We start from the raw sequence: 15,490 nt of genomic DNA, 5'->3' as shown, positions 1-15,490 counted from the left end.
AGCTCCCTGGGAGAGGTTTTCCTTCTTCATCTTCAAAGGTCACTGGCTTGTGGGCTCTCTGATTCTCATGGCTATGTCATTCTTCTCTGCTCTCTCTGAATCACCTTCATTCTCCAAAATGTTTCCTCCTTTAAAGGATTCCAGAAACTTATCAAAAACCATGTTAATGGGTGGAGACATATCATCACCTAATCCATTTTAATAACCACTTCGATTACATCACATCTCCAGGGAGGTGATCCAATTACAGATTCAAACATACAATGCTGCATAGGAATTAGAAGAAACGGTTGTCTTTACAACATGAGATTAGGATTAAAACATGGCTTTTCTAGGGGACACACATCATTTCAAACCAGCACACCGCCCCTGTCAAAAACAAAAACAAAGCTGTATAGAAACACTGTTTTCTTCTTAGTGTTGATCTTATGACTTGCTATTCTGCCTAATTCATTTTTTTTAGTTCTCTTAGCTTTGTTGTGGATATTTCAGAATTTTCTGTAAATGGGCTCATGCTTTCCTTTCTAATTTGGATCACTTTCATTTCTTTCTCTACCTAAATGCTATAGCGAGATCATCCAGTATGATATTAAGGACATTTGCATCTACATTCATAAAAGATATTTGTTTTTTTTTATCTTGATTTATATTTATCTGACTTTTGATTTAGGGTGATACAGACCTCATGGAATGTATTAGGAATTATCCTTCTTCTTCAATTTCAATTTTTTTGCAACAGTTTGACATTATTTTTGGTAATTCTTTTTAAAGTATGTGATACATTTCACCTATGAAGACCTCTAGTTTTGGACTTTTCTTTGTTTTGAAGTTTTTGATTAATGATTCAATCTCTTCATTATTGGTATTTTGAGATCTATTTTTTCATTAGTCAATGTAAGTGATTTGACAGTTACTAGGAATTTTCTATTTCATATTATCTAATTTGCTACCATATGACTTCTTTTTTCTTTTTTCATAGTTTTATTGTCAAAACAAAACAACACACAAACATAAACATTCTTAACAAATGAACATTCCATACATGAACATTCTTAACAAATGAACATTCCATACATGGTGTACAATCAATGGCTCACAGTATCATCACATAGTTTTATATCCATCCATGATCATTTCTTAGAACATTTGCATCACTCCAGAAAAAGAAACAAAAGGATAAAACTCATACATACCATATCCCTTACCCCTCCTTCTCACTGACCACTAGTATTTTCATTTACCCAATATATTTTAAACTTTGTTCCTCATATTTTTCTTATGTCCTTTACTACATTCTTTCATTCATCACTAGTATTTCAATCTACTCAACTTATTTCAGCATTCATTTCCCCTATTAGTTATTTTTTATCCATATTTTTACTCATCTGTCTATACTGTAGATAAAAGGAGCATCAACACAAAGTTTTCACATTCACACAGTCATATTGTGAAAGCTATATCATTATGAAATCATCTTCAAAAATATGGCTAATTGAACACATCACTGCAGTTTCAGGCACTTTCCTTTCGCCTCTCCAATACACCTTAACCTAAAAAGGGAATACCTATATAATGCATAATAATAAACTCCAGGATAACCTCTCAACTCTGTTTGAAATCTCTCAGCTACTGAAATGTTATTTTGTCTTATTTCTCTCTTCCCCCTTTCAGTTGAGACAGTTTTCTCAATTTCTTGATGCTGAGTCCCAATTCATTCTAGGACTTCTGTCCCACATTGCCAGGGAGGTTTACCCCCCTGGGAGTCATGTCTCATGTAGAGTGGGGGAGAGCAGTGAGTTTGCTTGCTGTGTTTATGAGAGAGAGATAGGCCACATCTGAGCACAAAAGAGGTTCTCTGGGGGTGACACATAGTCCTAATTTTAAGTAGGCTCAGCTTATTCTTTGCAGGGATAAGTTTCAAATGAACAACCCCCAAGATTGAGGCCTCAGCTATCGATCTGGTTGTCCAAACTTCTTCAAGATATCAGGAATTTTCCAAATGGGAAAGTTAATTTTTCCCCTTTCTTGCCACTCCCCCAAGGGGACTGCACAAATACTTCTTTATTCACTGTTCAAATCAATCTTACATTTATTGGAACATCATACTGGACAAACCTACAAAATTTCATGCCCTATTCATGGTTCCATGTACTTATGGTGTTCAATTAAACTGTCTATATAAGTTATATTAGGAAATGCACTAGTCAAAATATAAATTTTGTACCAATTTTTTTTGCTTTAGTCTCACGCAGACATTGAAGTTTTTAAATATTAATGAATATCTATTTTCAATGCCCTACACTATTGACTTCCCTTTGTTCTTCCTCATAAAATTTTTTTTTAATTTGTACATTTAGTCACTATCATTGTACACCCTTGTCATTCCTAGAGTATGCCATCTCAGTCTTTATTGTCTAACTTTCCTTCTGGTTGCATATGTGCCCCCAGCCCTCCTTCCTCTATCATTCTCACATTCAGTTTCATTCAGTGTGCTTATGTTATTGTGCTAAAATCAGGTAGAGTATTGTGCTGTCCACTTCAGAATTTTTTACAATCAATCCTGTTGCATAATCTGTATCCCTTCAGCTCCAGTTACTCAATAGCTATCTTATTTCTATCTCCTTATGACCTCTCTTCTAAACTGAAATTCTCCAAGTTCATTCATTTATGTTAGCTCATATCAGTGAGACCATACAGCACTTGTCCTTTTGTTTCTGACTAATCACACTCAGCATAATGTCCTCAAGGTGCATCCACATTGTTGCATGCTTCATGACTTTATTTTGTCTTACAGCTACATAAAATATTATGTATCTATATAGCACATTGTATCTATATAGCACAGCTTATCTAGCCACTCATCTGTTCATGGACATTTGGACTCTTTCCATCTCTTGGGAATTGTAAATAATGCTGCTATAAATACTGGTGTATGTCCATTTGTGTTCTTGCCCTCATGTCCTATGAATAAATACCTAGCAATAAGATTGCGGGATCATATGACAATTCTATCCTTACCTTCCTGAGGAATCTCCAAACTGCCTTACACAGCAGTTGTACCATTTTAGATTCCCATCAACAGTGGATAAGTGTGCCTCTTTCTCCACATCCTCTCAGTACTTGTCATTTTCTGTTTTATTGATAATGGCCATCCTGGTGGGTGTGAGATGATATCTCATGGCAGCTTTGATTTGCATTTCCTTAATAACCAGGGACGTTGAGCATTTTTTCATGTGCCTTTTGGCCATTTGTATTTCCTCTTCTGAAAAATGTCTGTTCCTGTCTTTTGCCCATTTTGTAATTGTGTTGCTTGTCTTTTTGTTGTTGAGTTGAACAATCTCTTTATATATTCTCCATACTAGACCTTTAACAGATATGTCATTTCCAAATATTGTCTCCCATTGTGTTGGCTCGCTTTATATATTCTTGGCAAAGTTCCTTGATGTACAAAAGTGTTTAATTTTGAGGAGTTCCCATTTATCTATTTCATTCTTGTTTAGGGTGTAAAATCCAGGAAACCACCTTCTATTACAAGTTTTATAAGATATTTCCCCATATTTTCTTCTAAAAGTTTTATGGTCTTAGATCTAACATTTAGGTCTTTGATCTATACTGAGTTCATTTTTGATAGGGTGTAAGATATGGATCCTCTTTCATTCTTTTTTATGTGAAATCCTGTTCTCCAAACACCATTAATTGAAGAGACTGTTCTGCCCTAGGTGGATTGGCTTGACTGCCTTATCAAACTGTCCATAGATGAGAGAGTCTATATCTGAACACTCTATTCATTTCCATTGGTCAGTATATCTATCTTTATGCCAGTATCATGCTGTTTTGACCACAGTAACTTCATAATACACATTAAAGTCAGGTAGTGTGAGATTTGTGACTTCATCTTTCTTTCTCAGGATATTTTTAGCTATTTGGGGCATTCTTCCCTTCCAGATAAATTTAGTTTTTGTTTTTCTATTTCTACAAAGTAAGTTTTTGGGATTTTAATTGGTATTGCATTGAATCTATACATCAACTTAAGTAGAATTTTATCTTAACTATTTTTAGTCTAAACATGGTATGCCCTTCCACTTATTTAGGCCTTCTGTGATTTCTTTTAGCAATTTCTTGTAATTTTCTTTGTATAGGTCTTTTGTATCCTCAGTTAAATTTATTTCAAAATATTTTATTTTTTGGTTGCAACTGTAAATGGAATTTTCTTCTTGATTTCCTCCTTAGATTGCTCATTACTAGTATGTATAAACACTACAGATTTTTTAATGTTGCTCTTGTAACCTGCCACTTTGCTGTCCTCATTTACGAGCTCTAGTAGTTTAGCTGTGGATTTTTCAGGGTTTTTGCAATATAGTATCATATCATCTGCAGTGAGAGTTTTACTTCTTCCTTTCCAGTTTTGATGCCTTGCATTTCTTTTTCTTTTCTAATTTCTCCAGCTAGAACTTCCAACACAATGTTGAATAACAATGGTGTCAGTGGGCATACTTGTCATACTTGATCTTAGGGGCAAAGGTTTCAATTTTTTCCCATTGAGGATGATATTAGCTGTGGGTTTTCATATATTCCCTTTATCATGTTGAGGAAGTTCTCATCTACTCCTATCATTTGAAGTGTTTTCAACAAGAAAAGATGTCGAATTTTGTCAAATGCCATTTCTGCATCAATCAAGATGATCATGTGGTTTTTCTACTTTGATTTGTCAATGTGGTGTACTACATTAATTGATTTTCTTATGTTGAAGCATACTTGCATACCTGGGACGAATCTTATTTGGTCATGGTGTATAATTCTTTTAGTGTGTTGCTGGATTCGATTTGTGAGAATTTTGTTGAGGATTTTTGCATCTATATTCTTTAGAGCGATTGGTCTGTAATTTTCTTTTCTTGTAGTGTCTTTGTCTGACTTTGGCATGAGGATGATGTTGGCTTCATAGAATGAATTAGGTTGCCTTCTTCCTCTTTAATTTTTTTTGTAGAGTTTGAGCATTATTGGTACTAATTCTTTTCTTGAATGTTTAGCAGAATTCACATGTGAAACCATCTGGTCCTGGGCTTTTCATTTTGGGGAGCTTCTTAATGACTGATTCAATTTCTTTATTTGTGATTGGCTTGTTGAGGTTGTCTATTTCTTCTTGAGTCAATGTTGGTTGTTCATGCCTTCCTAGGAATTTGTCCATTTCATCTATATTGTCTAGTTTATTAGCATTCAGTTGTTCATAGTATCCTCTCATTACCTCCTTTATTTCTGAGGGGTCAGTAATTATGTATCCTCTTTGATTTCCAATTTTATTTATTTACATGCTCTCAATATCATTTATTTATGTTCTTATTTTCATTATCTCTTTCCTTTTGCTTGCTTTGGGGTTAGTTTGCTGTTCTTCCTTTAGTTCTTCCACATGAACAGTTAATTTCTTGATTTTTGCTCTTTCTTCTTTTTTGATACAGTCGTTTAGGACAATAAATTTCCCTCATAGTACTGCCTTTGCTGCATCCTATAAATACTGATATGCTGTGTTTTCATTTTCATTTACCTGAAGATATTTACTGATTTCCCTTGTAATTTCTTCCTTGACCCCTGGTTGTTTAAGAGTGTGTTGCTGAGCCTCCATATATTTGTGAATTTTCTGGCCCTCTGCCTGTTATTGATTTCCAACTTCATTCTTTTATGATCCAATAAAATGTTTTGTATGATTTCAATCTTTTTAAATTTAGTGAGACTTGCTTTGTGACCAAGAATATGGTCTATCCTTGAGAATGATCCATAAACACTTGAGAAAAAGATGTCTCCTGCTGTAGTAGGGTGCAACATTCTATAAATGTCTCTTAAGTCTAGGTCATTTGTGGTATTATTCAAATTCTCTATTTCTTTATTGATCCTCTGTTTAGATGTTCTGTCCATTGATAAAGGCAAGGAGTGAATTCTCCAACTATTGTGGTAGATGTGTCTATATCTCTCTTAGGTGTTTTCAGTGTTTACCTCATGTATTTTGGAGCACTCTCACTCAATGCATAAATATTCATGATTGCAATGTCATCTTATTGAATTATGCCTTTTATTAATGGATAGTGTCCTTCTTTCTCTCTTTTAGCTGTTTTATGTTTGAAGTCTAATATTCTGGAAGAAGTATAGCTACTTCTGCTCTTTTCTGATTGTTGTTTGCATGAAATACCTTTTTCCAACCTTTCACTTTCAACCTGTATTTGTCCTTGGGTCTAAAATGCATCTCCGGTAGGACAGCATATAGATGGGTTCTGTTTTTTAATCAATTCTGCCAGTCTACATCTTTTGATTGGAGAGTTTAAGCCATTAACATTCAGTTTTATTATTTAAGGGCAATACTATCATTTTGTTTTTTCCATTTTATATGCCATATCTAATTTTTCCTCTTTTTACCTTTACTGATAGTCTTCATTTCTACACTCTTCTCCAAGCCTCTCTCCCCTGTCTTTTCCTACTTATTTCCAGTGTTCCTTTGAGCATTTCTTGCAGAGCTGTCTCTTGATCACAACTTCTTTGAGTGATTTTTTGTCTGAAAATATTTTTATTTCCCCCTCATTTTTGAAGGTCAATTTTGTTGGATACAGAATACTTCATTGACAGTTTTTCTGTTTTAACATCTTAAATATATCATACCATTGTCTTCTTACCTCCGTGGTTTCCACTGAGAAATCTACACATAGTCTTATTGGGCTTCCCATGTATGTGATGGATTACTTTTCTTTTGCTGCTTTCAAAGTTCTCTCTTTCTCTTTGAAATATGACATTCTGATTAGTAAGTGTCTTGGAGTATGTCTATTTGGATCTTTTCTGCTGGAAGTATGCTGCATTTCTTGGATCTGTCATTTTCAGTCTTTCATGAGTTGAGATATTTTTAGAGATAATTAGTGTTTCTCCTCCTTTTCCCTTCTCTTCTCCTTCTAGGATACCCACAATATGTATATTTGTGTAGTTCAGATTATTATTCAGTTATCTGAATCCTTGCTTGTAATTTTCCATTCTTTACTGGATATTTCTTTTGGTTGTCAGATTTCAGATGTCCCATCCTTCAGTTCACTAATCCTATCTTCTGCTTGTTGAAATTTAACATTGTAGGCTCCCATTGTTTTCTTCATCTCTTCTACAGGGCCTTTCATTCCCTTAAGTTTGTGATTTGTTTTTTCAGACTTTTGATTTCTTATTTTTGTCCACCCATTGCCTTCTTTATAACCTTCCCAAATTCATTGATTTGATTTTTGATGAGATTTTCCATGTCTGTTCGAATATCCTGAATTAATTGTTTAAACTCCTATATCTCATTTGCATTGTTGTTGTTGTTGTTTCCCTTTGGCTGGGCCATATCTTCAATTTTCCTAATATGATTCATCATTTTTTGCTGACATCTAGGCATTTAATTTCTTTAACTAGTTCATTCTAGAGATTGTTTTCACTCTTTTATCTAGGATTTTCTTGCTGGATGAATTTGTTCTCTATTTGTTCTTTGACATTCAGTTCAGCTTATTCTAGATCTCCAATATAGATTTTGATTAACAGATCAGAATTTTCCAGTTCTTATTTTCTTGCTTTTTGCCCTTCCTATAAGGTGCCTTTTTTTTTCTTAGGAGGGTCTACTTAGGTCTTATAGACCCCAGCTGGATTTTCCCGGGCCAGGTTGGCCTCCTCTCATGAGGATAGAATCATCTGCATCAGTTTTCCCTGAGGGTGAGACCTAACAGGTTGACAAACTTTCCTATGAAACCTCTAGATTTTGTGTTCTTCCTATCTTGTCCAGCATGTGGCCTTTGACTGCCTGCAGGTCCCACCAGCATAAAGTGTTGCGGTGCCTTTAACTTTAGCAAACTCTTCTTGCTGAGAGCATGGGTGAGACAGAGTAGAGATTGTATACTAGCTTTAATTGCTTCAGATTTCTAGTTCCTGTGGCCTGAATTCCTTGAGGGAGGGATTCCACCTGAGCTGGGCCCCAGCCCTCTCCTGAGGAAGGCACAGCCTCTAGGGAATTACCTCTTACTGTCACCTGACCAGCCTCTTTGTATCTCAAACAAGCTTAAGTCCACCCCTGCCTGGGGCAGTTGGAGCCTGAGAAGCCTTGAAGTTGTATCTAAAGAGCAGTTAAGCAATAGAAACACAGCAAAAAAATCCTTTTCTGAGAAGGAACCCCCATTCCTCAGGTTTGTTAATCAAGAACTTAAGTTGGTATGTTGTTCTATGTATCTCCAGGTCTTATGTGCCTCCTCTTTTTTTAGAGTCCAGACCTTTTCATGTATTTTGTGCTGTCTGATAAAAAAAAAAACCTTGTTTTTTTCTTTTTTTTCCATCAGCCCTGCCCACTCGCTGCTGGGAAAAAAAAACTTGTAACGTTAGCTTTTATTCAAGGATTTACTGAGCTGGAGGCCTATTTTTAGCAGTCAGAATTTGTTAATTAATTCCACAATTGAAGCTTGGTTGAGTTCAGCCCTTTACTGTTAGCAAATTCTCTTCCCTTTTCTCTCTGGGAGTCAGCCTTGGGGGAGGGATGCCAACTTTCGTGGCCTGGGGCATTCACAGTTTTGGGTGGGATTGCAGCTGGTCCAACTTGTCCAGTCTGGTGTATGCTGTGTGTCTGGTCACTGATGTGGCCCCAGCATTGTTTAGTACTGTTCCTGATTATTTACTAGCTGCTCTGGAGGACAAACTAAGTTCCACACCTCACTAAGCTGCCATCTTGGAACCCAAAAGCCATATGACTTCTTTGAAGTATCTGTTTACATCCATTTTTATGGATTTGATAATAATGTTCCCAATTCATTTCTGATTTTACTTATATATGTCCTTTTTCTTTGTTGACCTCATAAACTCAGTTATAAGTTAGTAGATTTTATTGATATTTTAAAATAACTATCTTATGTTTTTGTTTATTCTCCATTAATTTCTACTTTCATATATATTTTATTTTTTATATTTTAACATTTTAGGTCTTCTCTCATTTTTTTGAAATATATTTTTATATAATTACTTTTAGTTTCTATAGCATAAAATTTAGCTTCCTAAATCTATAAGAATCAAAGGTGATTTGTTGCCAACTTAACATAAGTGGAATATACTTACAGTGTTTCTATAAATCCCTGCTCCTCACCATTTGTCGTACTTGTTACAAATCACATCTTTATACATCATATATCCAAAATGATAGATTTATCTTTACTTTTATACCTTTGCATTTTAGAACTTGTTTGATATAAGAAGTGTTGTTTCATACCAAAAATTGCAAGCAGTACTGCTGGCATTGGTAAATTTTCATATTGCTTACATATTACTTTTACCTTCAAAAGTGGTCTTAAAAAGAAAAGGTCTTTATGTCTCTTCTCTCTACAGTCCTTTCCCTTTAGTAATTCTTGGAAGGAAGGATCTACTGGTAGTGAACTTCTTCAGATGTTGTTTGTCTGGAAGTATTTGTATCTTTTTCTCACATATTTTTTGAAAGAAATCTCAGTGGATATAAAATTTTTGTGTGTGAATTGTATTATTTCAGCATTTAATATTTAGTCTCACTGCCTTCTTGCTTCCATAGTTTCTGATGAGAAATTGGCCCTACATCTTATTAGTACTCCTTGTACAAAAATTTTTCTTTTTCTCTTGCAGTTTTCAGAACTCACATCTTGTCCTTTGCTTGGCCAATTTGAGTACTATCTTTACAAGTGTGCTTATTTTGAATTTATTATGTGTGTGCTTGTTTATGGCCTGTGGGTTTCTTGAATATGCATATTCACATTTTCATTATATTTGGGAAATTACCTACTGTTATTTCTTTGAACATTCCTTCTGCCCTTTATTCTCTTTCTAGGAATTCAATATAAGGCATATATTGGTACACTTTTGTCCTAAGGTCTCTGAGATTCTGTTTGCTTCACTCATGTTTCTTCTGTTCCCCAGTCTGAATCAAATAAGTTTTTTTGTTTTCATGATCACTGATTCTTTTTTATTCCAGCTCTAATCTGTTTTTGCTACCCTCTAGGACTTCTTTCTTTTCAGTTATTTTGTTCTTCAAATCCAGTACCTCTTTGGCACATTTTTGCAAATACTTCCTTGTATATTAAGGTTTCATATTGTTCATTCATGTTTTCCTCATATCCTCTAGTTCATTCTCCATGCTTATATTTATTTCCTTGACTATATTGATGATTATTTATTGAGATCATTTCTTTAAACATTTTGTCCTGTATATTCAAAATCTTGCCCTCTTCTTTGAGGGTTTCTAGTTTTTATTTTGTTTATTTGGATGGACAATCATTTGTTGTCTCTTTTTTGTAATCTGTTTTTACACACTGTACATTTTAATTATTTAAAGTGCTACCTTTGGGGTTTAGTCCCAGAGTTTTCTGTCCTATAAGTCTATATCCATTTAGTGATGTGGTAAATACTTTCTTGGTGCCAGGAGGTAACAAAATAACAGACCAAAACAAATTGGCTTTTCACATTTTTTGCAAAGTGGGTCTGCTTTAAATAGTGGTTTTCTTCACATCTTAGCCTCTTTCAAGATGATCAGCCTACAGAAATGCAAATTGCAGGATCTTCTCTGTCTTATCTGAAACTCAGTGGAGCCAGGGACCCCTCTTATTTTCCTATGCTTTCAGGAATCCTCCAGTTTTCTGTTTATGGGAGTTCAAATGCTCTCTTGATTCCCTTTTAAAAAGACTTATTCCTCTTCCTCTATTACACGATGTTATATGGGTAGTACTTTGCCCTCAGCCAGTTCAGTGTAACTGCTTTTACACTTCATTATCTGTCTGGAAAATGCTTTTCTGATGTTTGTTTTTCAAAGCAAACAAACAAATAGAAGAACTGAGGAAAGTTTTATAAATACCAACATGGACAGTTGGCTAGTTCCAGAAAATAATTACATCAGTTACTAATATTTTCTTCCTTGTTCTATTCTGTATATATTCTTTACAGTTTTTAATGTTCACCTTGCCTTTCTGCTACCATTTTCTTAACATCTTTATTAAGATATAATTCTCATATGATAGAATTCACAAAAGTAAAAACTTCAATTTAATGGGTGCAACCACTACCAGAGCCTAAGACTATAATATCTTCATTACCTGAAAATAAAACTAATACCTGTTAGCAGTCACTCCCTATGACTTTTCTCCACCCCCAGCTCTCAGCAAACACTAATACATGTTTTAATATGTAGATTTGTTTATTTGGCAAGTTTCATAAAAGTTGAATTATATGATCTATTGAAATAGTATCTTTCCATTTGCATAGTTTTCAAAATACAACTTATTGCATCATATTGTTAGCACTTTATTCATTTTTATTGCCAGATAATATTCCATGGCTTAGATATACCAAATTATGTTTACCATTCATCACTTGATAGACAAATGAGTTGTTTCCACTTTTAAGTTATGGAAATGAAGGTACTATGAATATACATGTACTTTTTTCTGGTGGTATCTGTGTTAATTCATTTTGGCTATATACATAGATGAGGAATTACTGGATCACACAGTAACTATGTTCTAGTTTACTAACTGCTGGAATGAAACACACCAGAGATAGATTGGCTTTTAATAAAAGGGGATTTATTTTGTTAGTTCTTCAGAGTAAAGGCAGCTAACTTTCATCTGAGGTTCTTTCTTATGTGGGAAGGCTCAGGGTAATCTCAGCTGGCCTTTTCTCCAGGCCTCTGGATTTCAACAACTTTCCCCAGGATGATTCCTTTCTGCATCTCCAAAGGCCTGGGCTGAGCTGTGAGTGCTGAGATGAGGTATGCCAAGCTGCTTGGGCTATGCTGTGTTGCACTCTGTCATTTAAGCACCAGCAAATTAAGTCCAACATCATTCATTGCAGCAGGTACGCCTCTTAGCTGACTGCAGATGTAATTAGCAACAGATGAGGTTCACATACCATTGGCTCATGTCTGCAGCAGCAAAACTAAGTGCCTTCACCTGGCCAAGTTGACAGCTGAATCTAACTACCACACTGTGTTTGACACATTGTTGAACGACCATACCATTTGAAAAAGTAGCTGTGCTATTTTGTATCCCTGCCATTTGTAAATGAAGAATCAAATTTCTCCACTTTCTCACTGACATTAAATATTGTCTGTCTTTCTTATTAAAATCACTCTAATAGAAGGGAGTGTTATCTCATTGTGGTTTTCATTTACATTATCTAAACTCTAATGATATGGAGAATTTTTCACATAGTTGTTCATTTCTTCTTTGGATATATATATATTCAAATCATTGGATGATTTGCATTGGTGTGTTTAATTACTATTGAGTTGCAAGAACATTTATATATTCTAGATACCATGTCCTTATCTTTACATTCTATATGGTAGTCCCTTATCAGATATATGACTTACAAATTTTTCAACCTGTGAGCTATCGTTTTACTTTCTCAATAGTGTCCTTCTACCAAAACAAGTGTATTTTTAAAGAATTCCAATTTACCTATTTTTTTCTCATCTTTATTTTGGTGGCTTGTGTTTTGTTGTCATTTTTAATAAACCAATTCTTAGTCGTGATCATAAGGGTTTACACTTCACATAGCCATCTTTTCTCTGTGCCTGCATCTATGTTTTCTCTTCTTCTAATAAGGGCACATTTCATATTGGACTGGGCCCACCCTAATCTATTGTGGCTTCATAGTAACTTCATTACCTCTGCAATGACCCTATTTCCAAATAAGGTCACATTCATAGGTGCAGGGTTTAGATGTCAAAATATCTTTGGGGCCCACAAGTGGACCCATAAAACTCTTTTCATCTTCACAGCTTCTCTTATACTACAGCTGTACTCAAATAATACTCTTAAAAGTTATTGTAGGCTTCTTTTAAGGCAGAAGGAATATGACAGGAAACAAATTTCCACAGTTATTATTAAAAGATAATACCTCCCTATTGGAAGAGAAGATGCAAGATGAATGCCTCTTTCCCACCCTCATATCAGATGGCTTGTTCTGCTATCACAATTGCTCTTCTGAGTGTCATTCTAGGACAGCATTTTAGCCTTGTCAATTTAAACAAGAGAAAAACTCAAAGATATTACAGATTGTCTAACTTATAGTATATTTAATGTCTCAGTACAAAGATATGTGAAAATTCACCCAGTATTGCATTAAATTCCTTACCATTGTCCAGAAACATAAACCAGATGATCTAGTCTAAATTTCTACAATGAGATTACAAGCCTTGAAAAAGTCCCAGTTAAACTCACAGAAGATACACAATTCATTATCAATTACTCAGAAGTCAAATTAAGAACCAAGATGAAATACTCAGTCACATAAATTCTAAATATAAGACTCAGTACCATGAAACACTCAGAAGAAAACAGGGAAACAGCTTCATGACCTAGTAATAGGAGGTAGCTTAAATTTTGCTCCCAAAGCTCAAGCAATGAATAAAAAAGCAGACAAATGAGATCACCTTAAAATAACAAGTTGTGTACCTCAAAGGACTTTGTCAAAAAGGCAAAGAGGCAGCCAAGTCAATGGGAGAAAATGTTTGGAAACCACATATCAGATAAGGGCTTGATATCCTCTGTACAGCTCAACAACAAAAGAACAAACAACACAATTATAAAGTGAGCAAAGGATATGAACAGACACTTTTCCAAAGAGTAAATATAAATGGCTAAAAAGCACTTGAAGAGATGCTGAACTCCATTAGTTATAAAAGAATGCAAATCAAGACTACAGTGAGGTCTAAATAAATTCTAAATAAATCTAAATTATTGCCTTGGGTTGAGGTAATAGATTCCATTCATGCTTTTGAAATTGGGTTCTCTGAGTCTCTAATGTTTACAAGTCTCATATGGGATAGGAGTGATTCTTTCAGGGACTTGTGTATTGATAAATATATCATTAACCACAAAATTTAATGCACTGATTATCACATTATTGTTCTTCTACTCAAAGCATGTAGAAAAGATTACTAATTTTGGGCAAAGAAAAATGTATGTACTTTATGCATAATAATAATAATAAAGTCATCAAAGATTGTTCCTGAAGGAAAGAAAGTAAGTTGAAAATTTTTTCTGCCTTATAACTTCACCAGGATGATGATGTGTTTCTGGAGTTTATGACCTGGGAACTTAAATTTAACTGGCAGAACTTGCTTAAACTATATTTGATTATGAGAAATGTTTGCGTTGTTTAGTGGAGAATAATCACTGACATTTAAACCTCTATAATCTCTAGAGAAGGCCATTGATTTTTCCTTCTTTGCTACAGTTTGGAAAATTTGCAAAGGCAAACTTAAAACCAGATTTTATTTCTGGTTCTTTCTTATTCCTTTCTGCATATTCACATCCTTTTAGAAATTTCTATCATTTCAAGGCCTGTGTTCCCAATCTTGCAAGACAGTTTTACTGTAAACTATTTTCCTTGCTTTGTGATTCATTTCCTACTATTCCACTGCATTAAGAAACACAGTTCTTGATAATCAGGCCCATCTGATCACACATCAAAGAGAGCAAAAATTCTCCTTAATTTTGTAAGAAATTGAGTTTAGTGAAAATTCGTTATCAAGGAACTGGAGGAAATAATTTCCAAGACCAATTTGGAGTGGGAAGTGTGGTTTGAGCTTTTGTAACTCCAAACAGACAAAGAAATGTCAAAGGTCCAGAAGAAAGCAGAAAAAAATTAAAACAAAGTAAAAGTCACAAGATTAATTAAAGTTGAATAATAGTCACTTGGTTTATTTTGTTTCATCAGCATATGCTGATATGTGGGAGGCCCTTCTTTCTTTGATCATTCATCCCTTTGATCTTATCATTTAAGAGGAGGAAGGTGCTGATATTAGTTCAAATAATGTTTCTTTTCTGTAAGCACAGAAAGGGATAGCTTTGGAGAGTATTTTTTTTATTTACCCACCTGTCACTACTTCCTTCAGAAAGGCTCATTAGGTTTTCTCAGTTTGATCCCCTTTATTCCTTGCTACATGGGGAGCTAATTATTTTGTAGACTTTGCATACTTTTATCCAAGACATTTACTTTATTTTTTAGTTTAAACTTATAAATTCTGACTTATGAGATTTTCACTTCTGAGAGCTACAAAATGCATGATCTGAAGCTCTTAGACGGCATGCATTCTTAAAATAATCCTGCCCAATATCTCATCCCAATTTAGATATTCCCTACCATTGTTTTCTCCTATTTTTCCTAACATCAGTACCAGGCTTTTCTTTTCTTTCTCAAAATATTCTTCCTTTTAGTTTCTATACATTTCATTGGGGTTTTTAAACCCATCCAGTTTGGATTTATTTCTCAACACTCAGGCAATGCATTGCCTGACTATAATTGTCAAGACAGCTTGAAACTCATTTTGTTCATTGAGAATTTTCTACTGATTCAAAATTTCCTCAAATTTCTGTTGTCAGGTTACCACTCAATGTCTATAAGAGAGGTTTCCAACTTCTCTAGTCACAAAATTCTCCCAATTCCCTTCTGCAAACCTCTAAACATTGGGAAAGTAAGACAGTGGATACTT

Source organism: Tamandua tetradactyla, chromosome 23 (assembly GCF_023851605.1).
Source record: "Tamandua tetradactyla isolate mTamTet1 chromosome 23, mTamTet1.pri, whole genome shotgun sequence".
Taxonomy (NCBI): domain Eukaryota; kingdom Metazoa; phylum Chordata; class Mammalia; order Pilosa; family Myrmecophagidae; genus Tamandua; species Tamandua tetradactyla.
This window is presented reverse-complemented; position numbering follows the sequence as displayed.